General features: G+C 46.3%; 1 protein-coding gene across 8 annotated transcripts in view; it reads left to right on the top strand.

Moving 5' to 3' along the window:
• Positions 1-13,015, top strand: part of RGS6 (regulator of G protein signaling 6) — a 483,882-nt gene that overhangs the window by 435,456 nt on the left and 35,411 nt on the right. The window lies entirely within an intron of this gene.

The following is a 13,015-nucleotide window of genomic DNA, read 5'->3' as shown; positions in this document are numbered from 1 at the left end:
CCCACAACCACCCGAGGCCCCTCTCCCTGCCCGTCCCCATCCCTGATCGGCCCCACACACACCAATCAGGGGCAGGGCCGGCAGCCAACCTCACGCGGCCCCTCTCCCCAACTCCCGCCCCCACCACCGGCCAGCCTGATGGGTCCCCAACAGGGTGGGCCGGCTGGACCCCATCCGTGCACGAATTTTTGCACCGGGCCTCTCATAATTAATAATAGGACAATTCTAATAATATACTATACTAAAAGGTATGTGAATGTGTGCTCATGTGCGTTCTCTCTCTCTCTCTCTCTCTCCAGTAATGTTTATATTTTTTAGTCCAACCTATTACTGAATGTGTGTCACCATCCCATTGCAGTAAATGGCTTGGTGTCACTCGTTTGAGAGAATTCCTTGCTCAAATCTTTGCATAGGCTCAACACCTGCCATCAACTGGAACATGCTTTCTGTTCATGTCTTCCACTCAAAAAAGTAATGCCTTTCCCATCCTAACTGAGCACCTATCACGCACTGTGGCAGTGCATTTCATAGTTTGAGGTGCAACAGCAAAACAAGCATGAATTTCTCCTTTTCCACAATTTCATGATAGATCTTAGCAACCTCAGCATAGCAACCTTTTTTCTTTCCCTTTAAGGTGAGAATTTTCACCTTTTCACTGAAAGGAAGCACTTTGCAACTCCTCTTTGGTGCGTCCGAGTTGCCGGCATCCCCACTCTTTCGCTTTCAGGCCATTTTTAACTAAAAGGAGGGTGGCATGAACACAAGCACTTCGATGCCAGAACAGCCTGTTGGATAACTGGAGAGGGCTACTACGTGCCTACAGGTGGGGACCGTCCGCAGCGTGGAGACGCTGGGCAGCGTGGGGGTTCACGTCCCCAGTGGAATGGAACTGGACAAAGCAAAACTTCCTCACGCTGCTCAGGACAGTGACAGTGCAACACTTAGGAACTGTTTATTTCTGGAATTCCCCATTTAATATGTTCAGGCCACGGTTGGCCACAGGTAACACAACTGCAGAAAGTAAAACCACAGGTACGGGCGAGGGGTGGGGGCCAACTGTAATATCTGTGGGAGGACAAATGACTCAGATTCTCTGCGGGATCCGCAGGTGAGCGAAGTGAAGAGAGTTGAAGAGATAAAACCTTAATCCTGTCACTGGCTGTAGGAAGGAAGGAGGAAATAGAAGTTAGGGGCCAGGAAATAAGAAACTGACTTGATGCTTATTGTTAGAAACGGTGGCTCCCAGCCCTCCCTGGCAGTTTTGGATGACATCTGTGGCTTCTGTTTCTTTCCCAGCCTCACCACCTCGCCACCATCTGTGCCCTAGTGAGGGTAGAGGGGTAGGAGCCCCCCTGGGCTTCCTTGCACCCTACTGGCACCTCACCCATGGGTGAAATTACTTGTCATTTTCCCCCACTAGCCTGTCATCTCCTGGAGGGCAGGGCCTTTTTGTTGTTCTTTGTGGTACCTTATCACATTGCACAGGGCCTGGAATAGAGAGGTGCTCACCAAACCACAGACAGTAGCACCCCCAGACCCGCAGCTTCCCTTTCCCCAGTTTCAGTTACCTGCAGTCAACCATGGTCCTAAAATATTAAATAGAAAATTCCAGAAATAAACAGCTCCTACTTTTTCAATTGTGCGCCGTTCTGAGAAACAAGATGAAATCTCGTGCGATCCTGCTCCGTCCCATCCAGGACGCGATTCATCCCTTTGTTCAGCACATGCACACGTTAGAGATCCCCGTTCATTAGTCACTGAGTCGCTGTCCTCAGTTATCAGGCCAACTTGTGTGGTATCACAGAGCTTGTGTTCAAGTCACCCTTATTTTCCTTAATAATGGCCCCAAAGTGTAGCAGTAGTGATGTTGGCAATTCAGATTAGCCACAGACAAATCACAAAGTGCTTCCTTTAAGTAAAAAGGTAAAAGTTCTCCACTTAGTAAAGAAAAGAAAGGAAAGGAAAAAAAAAACATCGTATGCTGCGGTTGCTAAGAACTAAGGTAAGAATGAAACTTCTATCCGTGAAATTGTGAAGGAAAAAGAAATTCGTGTTCATTTTGCTGTCGCACCTCAAGCTGCAAAACGCGTGATAAGTGCTGAGTTGAGACGGAACAGGCACCAAGCTTGTAGGTGGAAGACATGAACAGAAGGAGGCGTGTTGATGGCAACGTGTTGCGCCAGAAAGCGTGAGTCTGTACGAATACTTCAGCAAGGGACCCCCTGAAACAAGTGACACGGAGCCATTTACTGCAAGGAAGGGACGGGCACACAAATTCAGGAATAGATTCGGACTGAAAAACACAAAAATTACCGGAGAGGCTGCGTCTGCGGGCGAAGAAGCTGCAGCCACATTTCCAACAGAGCTGAAGAAGTTGACGGGGTTTCTTACTCTCCACGGTTTCAGGCATCCACTAGGGGTCTTGGAACATATCCCCTCCAGGGGGTGACTGCGCTACCAAATTCAGGAATCTCAGAGGCACCGATGCGAATAATGCCATGAAAACACAACCAGTATCCCTGGTCACCCAGATTTGCCTAGTCGTTTGCTTAGAACTTCAGCATGGGAACACCCACCAACCTCAACACTTTCACCTTCTTTTCTTTCACCCTGGCCGTGAACTTCACTGAATGCTTGTGCCAGGGAGATTTTGTTCTGTGTCTTTGCATGAAGTCCCAGTCCCTCACACCCTTCACAGCTTCAAAGCAAAATATTTGTCATAAAAAATCTTTTTCTCAGATAGATTTTTATATGTGTATGTACTAGTATGTAGGCTCCTAAGCACATACTTACCTATCCTGATGAGGGGAGGGATGGAGACCCCCCCCCCCCTTAAAAGCTAAAGCACAAAGCTCAACCCTTCGTGATTCCTGAAATATTAGAAAAGGGATACTGGTCAGAACCATGATGCACTGAGCCTTGGTGTTATCTCTCTGAGCATGACGTTAGGAAGGATTTATTTGAATGTTTTATGATGAAACTTGTAAATGTTGGAACGTGGGAAGAGCAGAGCAACAAATCTTTATGGACCCTCGTCCAGCCTCAGCATCAATACAAGACTGACCTCATTCTCTCTGTGTGCCCCTTTACTTTTTTCAGGCACCACTGGGTTATTTTAAAGCAATTTTAAAATTATATACATTTTCACATATATATAAACCAAGACATTATATGATTTTATTGTAAATACTTAGGTATGTATCCCTAAGAGAAACTAACCTTTTCGTTTAATTACCACAGTACCATTATCGCATCTCAACAAATTAGCAATAATCTTTTCATAACATCAAGTGTCAGGCAAGTGGTCACCTTTCTAATAGTTCCACGAGTGCCTTTTCTTAACCTGGATTTAAAATCAGAATCCAAACAAGGGCCACACATCCCAGTAGACTGTGTGGCCTGAGTTCTACATGCTTCAGTCTATAGGTTTCTTCTGCATCCCATCCTCTCCCTGCCACCTTGAAATTTATTTGAAGAAACTGGATTCTTTGTCCTGTAGACATTCCCACAGTCTGGGTTTTTCTGATTGCAGCCCTGTGGTGCTATGTAGCATGTTCTTCTACCATCTGTGTCTGCTATAAATTGGTAGTTTTGTTTGGATATTTAATCATATTTACGTTTGATTTTTGTGGGCAACACTACTCAGGTTGTACTGTGCTCTTTTGTGAGAAGAGCATAATGTCCAGTTGTCTCTCTTTTTGTGGTATTAGCAGCCACTGGTGTTTATTGCTTATGTCCACTAGTTAATGAGAGATTGTAAGATGATAGTGTCCTAATCCTATCACTCTTTCTTCTCTTATTAGCTGAAATACAAATAGTCAAATACCCCTATTATTTGATTACCCAGTAATATAGGAAAGAAAAGATAAATGTTTGATTCTTTCCCTTTACTTGCCAGTTATCAAAATAATGAGCGGTTTACTATCATTGACCAGTGGTGGCCAATTAGGATTTCTTGGTGTGGTTTAACCCATTTTGTTTATTGTTATTGATGGTTGAATCGTGCCATCTCTGGCCAGTTGGCTCCTTCTCATGACTCCAGTAGTCTGATATCATCCAAATAACAAGGAAGCAAAGATACTCCAGGGCTGCCCCAGACCTGGAACCAGCCATTCCTCCAAGGATTCCTGGTTTCTCTTAGAGCAGTGGTTCTCAACCTTCTGGCCCTTTAAATACAATTCCTCATGTTGTGACACAACCATAAAATTATTTTCATTGCTACTTCATAACTGTAATGTTGCTACTGTTAGGAATCGTAATGTAAATATCTGATATGCAGGATGGTCTTAGGCAACCCCTGTGAAAGGGTCGTTCATCTGCCAAAGGGGTCGTGACCCACAGGTTGAGAACCACTGTCTTAGAGGGGAAATGGTCTTTAGGGACCATAACCTGAGCACTTGGGGATGCTCATTGTTCCTGAGTTGATCATTGCTTCTGGGCCTCTTCTGTGGACAGAGCTAGGAAATACGTGGTGGTTGTTGGTGATAAAAATACATTCTGTGTTCATACTGATACTTCCTATTCAAAATGAAAACAACAGGGGATTTTAGTTAACCTCTTCTTTCTCACATCTGTGCCTCCTTTCTCTACACTGAGAATCCTGGCTCTCAAGGGTGCCATGGGTGATAGCAGTCAGACTTTATGTAATTGCTCATTAGCTTTATCCTGCTTTACCACAGAGCAGACTCGAGATCGTAATGCCAACACGAGCAGCAACAGCAACAGTATGATTCTCGCCTGGTTCTTTCACTGCTGCGTAGCTTCCATTGTGTGGAAGCACCATAGTTTAGTCGATCAGTCCTCTGTTCTTGACATTTATGTGGTTTCTGATTCCAGAAGGATTTGTTGGGCAGTCTTGGGGAGTTGGCAGGTTGTGCCTTGACAGGTTTCTGAATACACAGCCTTTGTTGGTCGAGTGCTCTGCCATTTTTCGGCTACTTCCAAATACATTATATCTCATTCTTGAGGTAGACTAGATGTGAGGGTACCCTAAGCATCTCTAAGTTCCTCAGTATCTGTTATGATTGGTCTCCTATGAATTAAAACAAAACACTCTTCCTAAACCAACCTGCTCCCTTTTGTTTGTGTGTTCCCACCATAAACGTACACATTGCTTCTAACTCGTGCTGTGACCTTGGGCAAGTTACTTAAACTTAGTCTTCCCTTCCTCATCTGTAGGACAGAGAAACTTATGCATGGGGGTAGGAAGGGGACTAGGTGAGATGAAGCAGTTAAAAGTGTCTGACCCACTGTAGGCTAGGACAGATATTTACTATTTTATTTTCCTAATGTTGTTAATATTTTTATACTTTTATATTTTATATGTTTGGTGAAAAAATTCAAATTGCATATAACCTTAGCACCCAGAGATAACATCTATTCTAGGGTATTTTCTTCCTCAATTAAAATGTATAGGGTGATTATGCAAATAGGGTGATTCTGTAGCCTGCCTTTTACACTAAACCAGGGGTTGGTTAAAAACTAAACTTTCCTGTAAAGGGCCAGGTAGTATAAAGCTCAGCCTTTGTGAGTGATATGGTCTATGTCACTGCTACTCAATTCTGCCATATAAAAGCAACTACGCTCCAACAACATAATGTAAATAATATAAACGAGTGGGCGTGGGTATGTTCCAAAACAACTTTATGGACAGAGTTCAATTTCATACAACTTTTCATGAAGTATTATTCTTCTTTTAATTTTTTTCAGTCATTTAAACAGTAAAATAATTCTTAGCTTGTGGGACATAAAGAAATGAAGAAAGGAAGGAAGGAAGGAAGGAGGGAGGGAGGGAGGGAGGGAGGAAGGAAGGAAGGGAAGGAGGAAGGAAGGAAGGGAGGGAGGGAGAAGGGGGGAGAGAGAGAGAGAGAAAGGAAGGAAGGGAGGGAGGGAGGGAGGGAGGGAGAGAGAGAGAGAGAGAGAGAGAGAGAGAGAGAGGAAAAAATAGCCAGTGGGCTGGATTTGAGCACCAAGCCATAGTTTCAGATTCCTATGCATGAAAATCATTAAAATGCTTCAAGAAATCTAGAGTGCTAGAGATAGAGGGCTGGGAGTGATTCATCTTCAGTTTATTTGGGAGAGTAGATTAGAGGAGACTTCATCTTGCTGTGGTAACAGTAACCCCCCCACACCCCCACACACACCCCTACCCTCCTCCCCCCCCCCCCTCACCTCCCATCTGCAAAGGTTTCTGCATAGAGTGAACCAAGGAGAAGTCAGCCAGCACCATGACACTCACACTGCCTTACCCTTCCTGGCCCCCTCTGCTGCCTGCACCAGCTACACAGCTGTGATGCTGACATTTCCAGGTAAGGAAAGGCGGTTGAGATCCTTAGCAACCCCTTACCAGCCAGGACTTGCACTCAGATCTCCCAACTTGCTGGCCAAGGGTCTGCTGTTCAGATCACACTGCCCCTGGGTGGTCAGTGCTGAGGACTTGGCTGTTATTCTGAGAGCTGTAGAAACTGTGGTCCCCAATGTCAAGGAGCAGGCTTTGATTCTACTTCTGCCACATACTTTGTCTAGGATTATACATTTACGTTCTCCCAGCTTGCTCTTCTCAGCTTGCCCATCTGACAAGTGGGAATGGTGACACCTAAGGCCCGACCCCACCTGGGATCAGGAGCTCTGGGTGGCTTCCTCAGCTGGTCACAGTGGTTCTCAGAGCCCTCCCTGCCCCCCACCCCAGTCAGAATGCCGTTGGAAGTGTGAGCATGTGCCCTATTATTAGGGGTCAGTAGTCAGATGAAGGCCCAGCCAGATTTATGGATCCATTTGAAATGGGGACTGGGGCGGGGTGCGGGCTCTCTCTGAGGATTCAGTTTTCATTTGACCACATGCATTGTTATAGCAAAGTTAATTGCCTGTGTTTGCTTCCTGTGGAAATATTTCACAAGCTACCCTGTCAGCAGGAGCCCAGCATTTGCACTTGTGTTTTGCTGATCCATTTGGCTTTTTTGAAAATTTGGGCCAAGACCAAATCTTCCATAAAGGTCTGTGGGCTGTGACCATAGCCCTCAGCTGTTTGCTGTGTTGTTCCAATTTCACAGATTTAGCCTTGTGAGAGGAGAAAAAAAGGAAAAATGGGCCATGATTTTTTTTCTTTAAAGGACTCAGTTCTTTATGTCGGGGATTGAAATCTCTATTTCCAACCGTGGGGCCTCAGAGGACCGCATTGCCACCCACTTGCTATGTGTTCTCAGGCAAGGACCTTCACTTTGTGCCTTAGTTTCCTCATCTGTAAAATGAGGGTGGTGTCTTCTCTTCAACCCTCTAAGGATTTTTGAGGAATCAGATGAGCCAATAGCCCTGAAAATTATATAAGTAAAAAGTGCTACATATGCATACATGTGTGCTCACAAACCTTAATGTCTCTTACATTCCCTGGGGCCTCATAATTCCAAGCTGGATCAAAAAAGAGTTCTCCCAAGAAGATGCCTGCTCTTGAAAGGAGTTCTTGGGCTGGGGGGGGGGGGGAGGGGGGATGCTGAAAAAATATATAGGAGCCATATTTGTGGGGCCTGGATGGTCATCCTAAGAAATATGAATTTTTTCTCCCTGAAGTCAGTAGGAAAGCTTCGAAGGCTTTGAGCTACAAGAGGGGGAAGCAGATGGTGGTGGGCAGAGTGAGCTAGAGCCAAGCGACATCTCAATCTCGGGGCGTGCGGTCCACAGCTTTGCTGGCGGGTTTTGGAGGACAGACTGAAACCACAGGAAGCCAAGAACCTAAGGCTTCCTTGGGGCATTTGCCTCTTCCCAGAGCCTCCACAGACTGCAGGCGGGAGATGAGAGTCCCCTGGCTGGTGCAGTGGCTGCCTCGCTTCAATTTTTAAAGTCTCAGAACATCCAGTGATGTTCCAAGGACTGTGTCACTGGGTCTGCTCAATTCATCTCTCGCCCCATTCATCCATTTCATGAACATCCACTCTCCCATTGAAGTTGGGAGACCTTGACCTGTGGGCTATAGAGTTCTATACTGAGGGAAACGGCAAAGGAATTAGAAGGCCCCGGTGACTCTTTGCCATTAGGCAGAGCTTGTCTAAAAGTACATCATTCTTTACAAACAAAACAGAGAAGGCCTAAGAAAGCACTTCATTGAGATTGGATTGGATTGGATTGGATTGGATTGGATTGGATTGGACTGGATTGGAAATCTGTTCATCAAGTGGATTGACAATTGAATGGGGTGGACCAACTCTGCCCATTGGCTTTGTTCCCTGCAGGTTCTCTCATAGGCTTCCTAGCTATCCAAGACCCACTATTTTCCTGACCTATGGTATCTGCTGAGATGCCCACCTCGCCCTGAATCCACAGTGTCTGAGCCTCCAGCACCTCTGGATATAAAAGTTCTTTGATGGGAGTAGGCATTTGGTCTTGTCTTCTTTTCCTTTTATAAGTCCCTACAACACTAAAGTAATGCTCTGTACATAGTTAGGTTTAAAAAAAATTTTTCTTGACAACTCAGCCCAGAATTACAGCACTCTCAACTGTACCATTTGGTCAGGATAATGCAAGAGCTGTATCATTTGGCGGGGGGGGCAATTTGTCCGTTGGCTTTTCACTTTTTAAAAAAATATATATTGTTGCTTTAACTTTTTTTAAAATATATTTTTATTGATTTCAGAGAGGAAGGGCGAAGGAGAGAGAGATAGAAACATCAATGATGAAAGAGAATCATTGATCAGCTGCTTCCTGTGTGCCCTACACTGGGGATCAAGCCCACAACCCGGGCATGTGCCCTTGACCAGAATCAAACCCAGGCCAACACTTTATCCACTGAGCCAAGCCAGCTAGGGCTTGACTTTTCACTTTGAAGAAGCTTGTCAAATAACCTTAGGGGAGATATACATAGGTTAACAATACTAGGTTAATTAAATGTCTACAATATGCCAATTCAGCAAAATTTGGAATCCCCATATAAGGTACAGATGTTCTAGGCTCTTGGAATATACTATACATAGGAGGGTTCCTTCCCTTAAGCAGACTTCAATCTAAGTTACCAAAACTCTACTTGGCCATCATCTGTGCATGAAAAGATCAAAAAGCAATCTCAAGGCCAAAATGAGGTCAGGATAATGCAAGAGCTGAAAAACACTCCCTGAAGTCTACACCCATCTTGAACAGACAAGAAGCCTTTAGTCAAAAGTCTTTATTATTACCTAACCTTAGATATTTAAAAGCAAGTTGATTAAGGAATGCAAGGCTTCTAACATTTGATTGTTTAAACACCAGAGCCTCAAGGAGCACATGTTTATGTCCACCATCAATGCCTCAGAAATCCAAGTCTCCTGGCCTGGCGGAAGCTGTTCGTCCTTGCCCCAGTGGTGGAGGCGGTGGCATTGTGTGCCAGTATCACAAGACTGCACCAAGTTTCCTGATATTAATCCTCGATTGGAGGGCATTTCCTGATAGACTTCCCATGCCAGACATATTTTAACAAAGAACGCCACGGCTCTGCTTGCTCCAGGAGTTACTCATTTCGTCCTGTGGGTGGTTTTATTTCAGGGAGATGAACCACAGAGGGTGGGATGCATTTTGAAAAGAACAAATCAGTTGTTTGTGGTTGGGTTCTGTTTATTGCCACACAGACTAGTAGTTCCTGGAGAGAAGGCATCAGAAAACTAAATTGCAAAGTGTTTTTGTTGAGGCTTCGGAGCATATATTTCTTGCACCAAGCCCCATGACCTTGAAGAGGAAAAGGAAAACACCCAGGTTAATGCCCCTGATATTTGGGCAGCTAAAAGGCAATATGCAAAGCTAACTTTGAGGCTACTCTTATCTAAACATGGGGACTGAACAGCATCAATAGGCTGTGCCCTTTGGCCAGTTAAATTAAACATGTTTATCCAGATGCTTTGCAGGGTAGAGGCAAATGATAATTTACTCTTACACCCTCTTAAGACTTGCATGCTGCATTATGTGGAAAAAGGTCCTCTGAGGCCCTGCTTAGAAGGACAAAGAAATTCAAACGGGGGCTTCTTATTTAAGATCCACATGATCCTAGGATGGTCATCCAAAGCTGCATCCATGAGGACAAGAAGCTACTGTCTTTGACCCAAGTGGGTGTCCATATTGCCGTGATGCCTCTTCTGTGTTTATTAGGCAGACGCATCCTCTCCACCACTGCGCAATCCCGCCCTCCATCCTCCTGTAGGACCTACGTTGGAAAAGATGTTAATTTTCCTGAGGCTTTGGCTAACCATGCCTAAGGTCTGAAGACCTTTCGTTTAAGAGGTTCAAGAGCCTCTTGAAAGGAGATCTCCTGGGTAACTTTTTTTGATACAGACTTGCTGCTTATGACTTCCCAAGGGCCCCAGAGCTTTGCCAGGTTGGGCACCTTCCTCTGGTATGAAAGACAAGTTGTACACAACCTGTGAGGTGAGACACCAGAGCCTGTGTCACCCTGGATGACCTGTCCCTTACCATCACCGACCATGGTGGTAGCGAATGGTTCCCAAAAGGGAATGGGGAGCAGTGGCCTCCTACTAGGGTGGCTCCGATGAGGACTCGAGAGGAGATCCTTACCATTTCTGCTGGCCCCACGTTGAGGACTTTGTCTCAGCCATGCAACACTAACTCCCTCAAACTCCCGACTCAAGGACAGTGAAAAGCAGCATGTCGCAAGGGAAGAGCTGTGCTTTGCGGTCATACAGTTCTGGGTTCAAATTCTTGGTCTGTACTTGAGCCAGTCACTTAACCTTCTAGAGTTTTCATACCCTCATCTGTAAGTGGTTTGGTTTAAACGTAAGCACTGATTCAGAGCAAACGACAACAGCAACTAAAGTAATATAGCTGGGCTCTGCTCACCTTTCCTCCTCCCCCCGGAATCTTCGGCCTTTCGTCTCATCTCCATCCACTTCTGGCAAGAAGTCATGCTGTGAAGTCCAGTGATTTTTATTACCTTACATGTATATAATTTTTGTGGTACTTTCACTTATATTTCTTTGTTTGCTTGGGTGATAGACAGGGCTGGGAGAAGGCAGAGTCAGGACCTGAATCCAGGCCTTGAGCTGCCAGCCCAGTTCCCTTTGCACCACCCCACAGAGCAGCAGCACATTCTGCCCCTCAGCCTCACCTTCCTCCAAGGGACTCAGCACTTCCCAGAGTCTGCGTGTCGTTCCAGGAAGCTCGGGGACGGAGGGCAGAGACGAGGCACATGCACCTGGGAAAAGAAAAGTAGGACACGACACTCACAGGAAGGGCTCTCGGCAGCCATCCCAGAGCTGGGAAATGAGATCTCAGCTGTCTTAGGGACCCACAGCAAAGAGGAAACAGAGAGTGCTCTGAAGTTCACTGCTCCAGCATGCTTGGGGCCCCAGGCCTCAGGCAATTGTCTGATTGGTCACCTTCCCAACGCTTGTGAGGGGTCCCTGCGTTTTTGTCTAAAAACAAAGGAGATTTCCAAATGAGGACTGTCCCAGCAAAACATCGACTGTGGCAGGTGTGGTTTAGAGACCGCCTGCCCTGCTCACTCCCTCCGGCTCCCACATGTGCCATGGACCCTACTGATGTCAGTTGTTTGTGCTTCCACCTTCGCCTCCCAGGCAGGCCGACCTCCCCCACTTTCCTATCCCAGGGCCAGGCCCAAGGAGGGAAATGAGGGTGGAGAAGAGAGGCCCCTCTGGGCAGTGTGGCTGAGATGGTCAGTGTGACTTGGAGCCCTAGAGCATGTTTCTCAGCCTATGGAGAGCCATCCTCACGCTGGAGTGGGTGCCTCCCCCATGTCAGGAAGGCAGGTGTGGACCCTGGTGGTGCTGCTTTCCCAGTCAACTCATCATCTCTTTTTGGGGGGGGGGGGGGAGATAGGGAGGGAGGAAGATGGGGAGGGAGAGGAGGAGGGAGGGAGGGAGGGGAGAGAAAAAAGGACACAGAGGAAGGGAAGGAGAGGGGGAGAAAGATAAAACCAGGGAAAGAAGAAGAGGAAAAGTGCAAGCTTCTTTTTCTCCAGCCCCTTGGGAATTCTCTTGGAGGGGCTGGCTGGTGTTACCGGTGGCTCTCCTGCTCTTTGCGGATTCTGGATATACATTTCCCTTTAAGACGGTTGTCTGCAGAGTAGGGGAAACAAACCAGAACCCCCCATAAATCAATAGAGGTCACTGCCAAAAGCTTTGTACACTTGCTGTCCCTGGCAGTGATAAACTCATTGCATTTGGGAACTGGCCAAAGACCCTGAGTCCTATCTTAATTCTCATTCCCAGAAAAACCTCAGTACTCCATTCACCCACCCCCTGTTTACTGTCTTTGTGTTTCCAAGACAAAGCTGGCAAGGAGGAAGGAACAGAGCTCCAGAACTGGGTACATCAAAGGCTCCATTGCTTTGCTTGGGGGAGGAGAGGTGGGTGGAGGAGGCCTGGATCTGTAGCCTGTGGGAAAGGAAGGCCCAGTCCAGAGGGGCGAAGTCGCGGCCCTGCAGGGGGCACAGGAGATCTGCAGAGGTTCTTGATTCTGCTTTTCTCCGACCACGCCTTGCATCTGCTTTGACAGGGGAATTTGAGACTGTCCTGGTGATGGCCAGAGACTAGCAACAGGGTTGGCAGAGTAAGATCACCTTATGCAACCCACCTTCAGGAGGTCATGTTCTCCCTCCTACTTTCTTCTTTTATTTTTTTTGATATTTTTTTTAATTAAATCTTTATTGTTCAGATTACATTTGTTCCTCTTCCCCCCCCCCCCCCCCATAACTCACCTCCTCCCAGTTCCCGCCCCACCCTCCACCCTCACTCCCCACCCACTGTCCTCATCCATAGGTGCACGATTTTTGTCCAGTCTCTTCCCGCATCTCCCATTCCCCTTTCCCCCCGCCCCAAGAATAGTCTGTCCATTCCCTTTCTATGTCCCTGATTCATTATAATCACCGGTTCATTCTGTACATCAGATTATTTATTCACTTGATTCTTAGATTCACTTGTTGATAGATGCATGTTTGTTGTTCACTATTTGTATCTTTACCTTTTTCTTCTTCCTCTTCTTAAAGGATACCTTTCAGCATTTTGTATAATACTGGTTTAGTGGTGAT

This window comes from Myotis yumanensis, unplaced genomic scaffold (genome assembly GCF_028538775.1).
Source record: "Myotis yumanensis isolate MYYU_CA2020_CCGP unplaced genomic scaffold, mMyoYum1.0.hap1 SCAF_1, whole genome shotgun sequence".
Lineage (NCBI taxonomy): Eukaryota > Metazoa > Chordata > Mammalia > Chiroptera > Vespertilionidae > Myotis > Myotis yumanensis.
The sequence above is the reverse complement of the archived record's forward strand: the minus strand, read 5'-3'. Positions and strand labels throughout refer to the sequence as shown.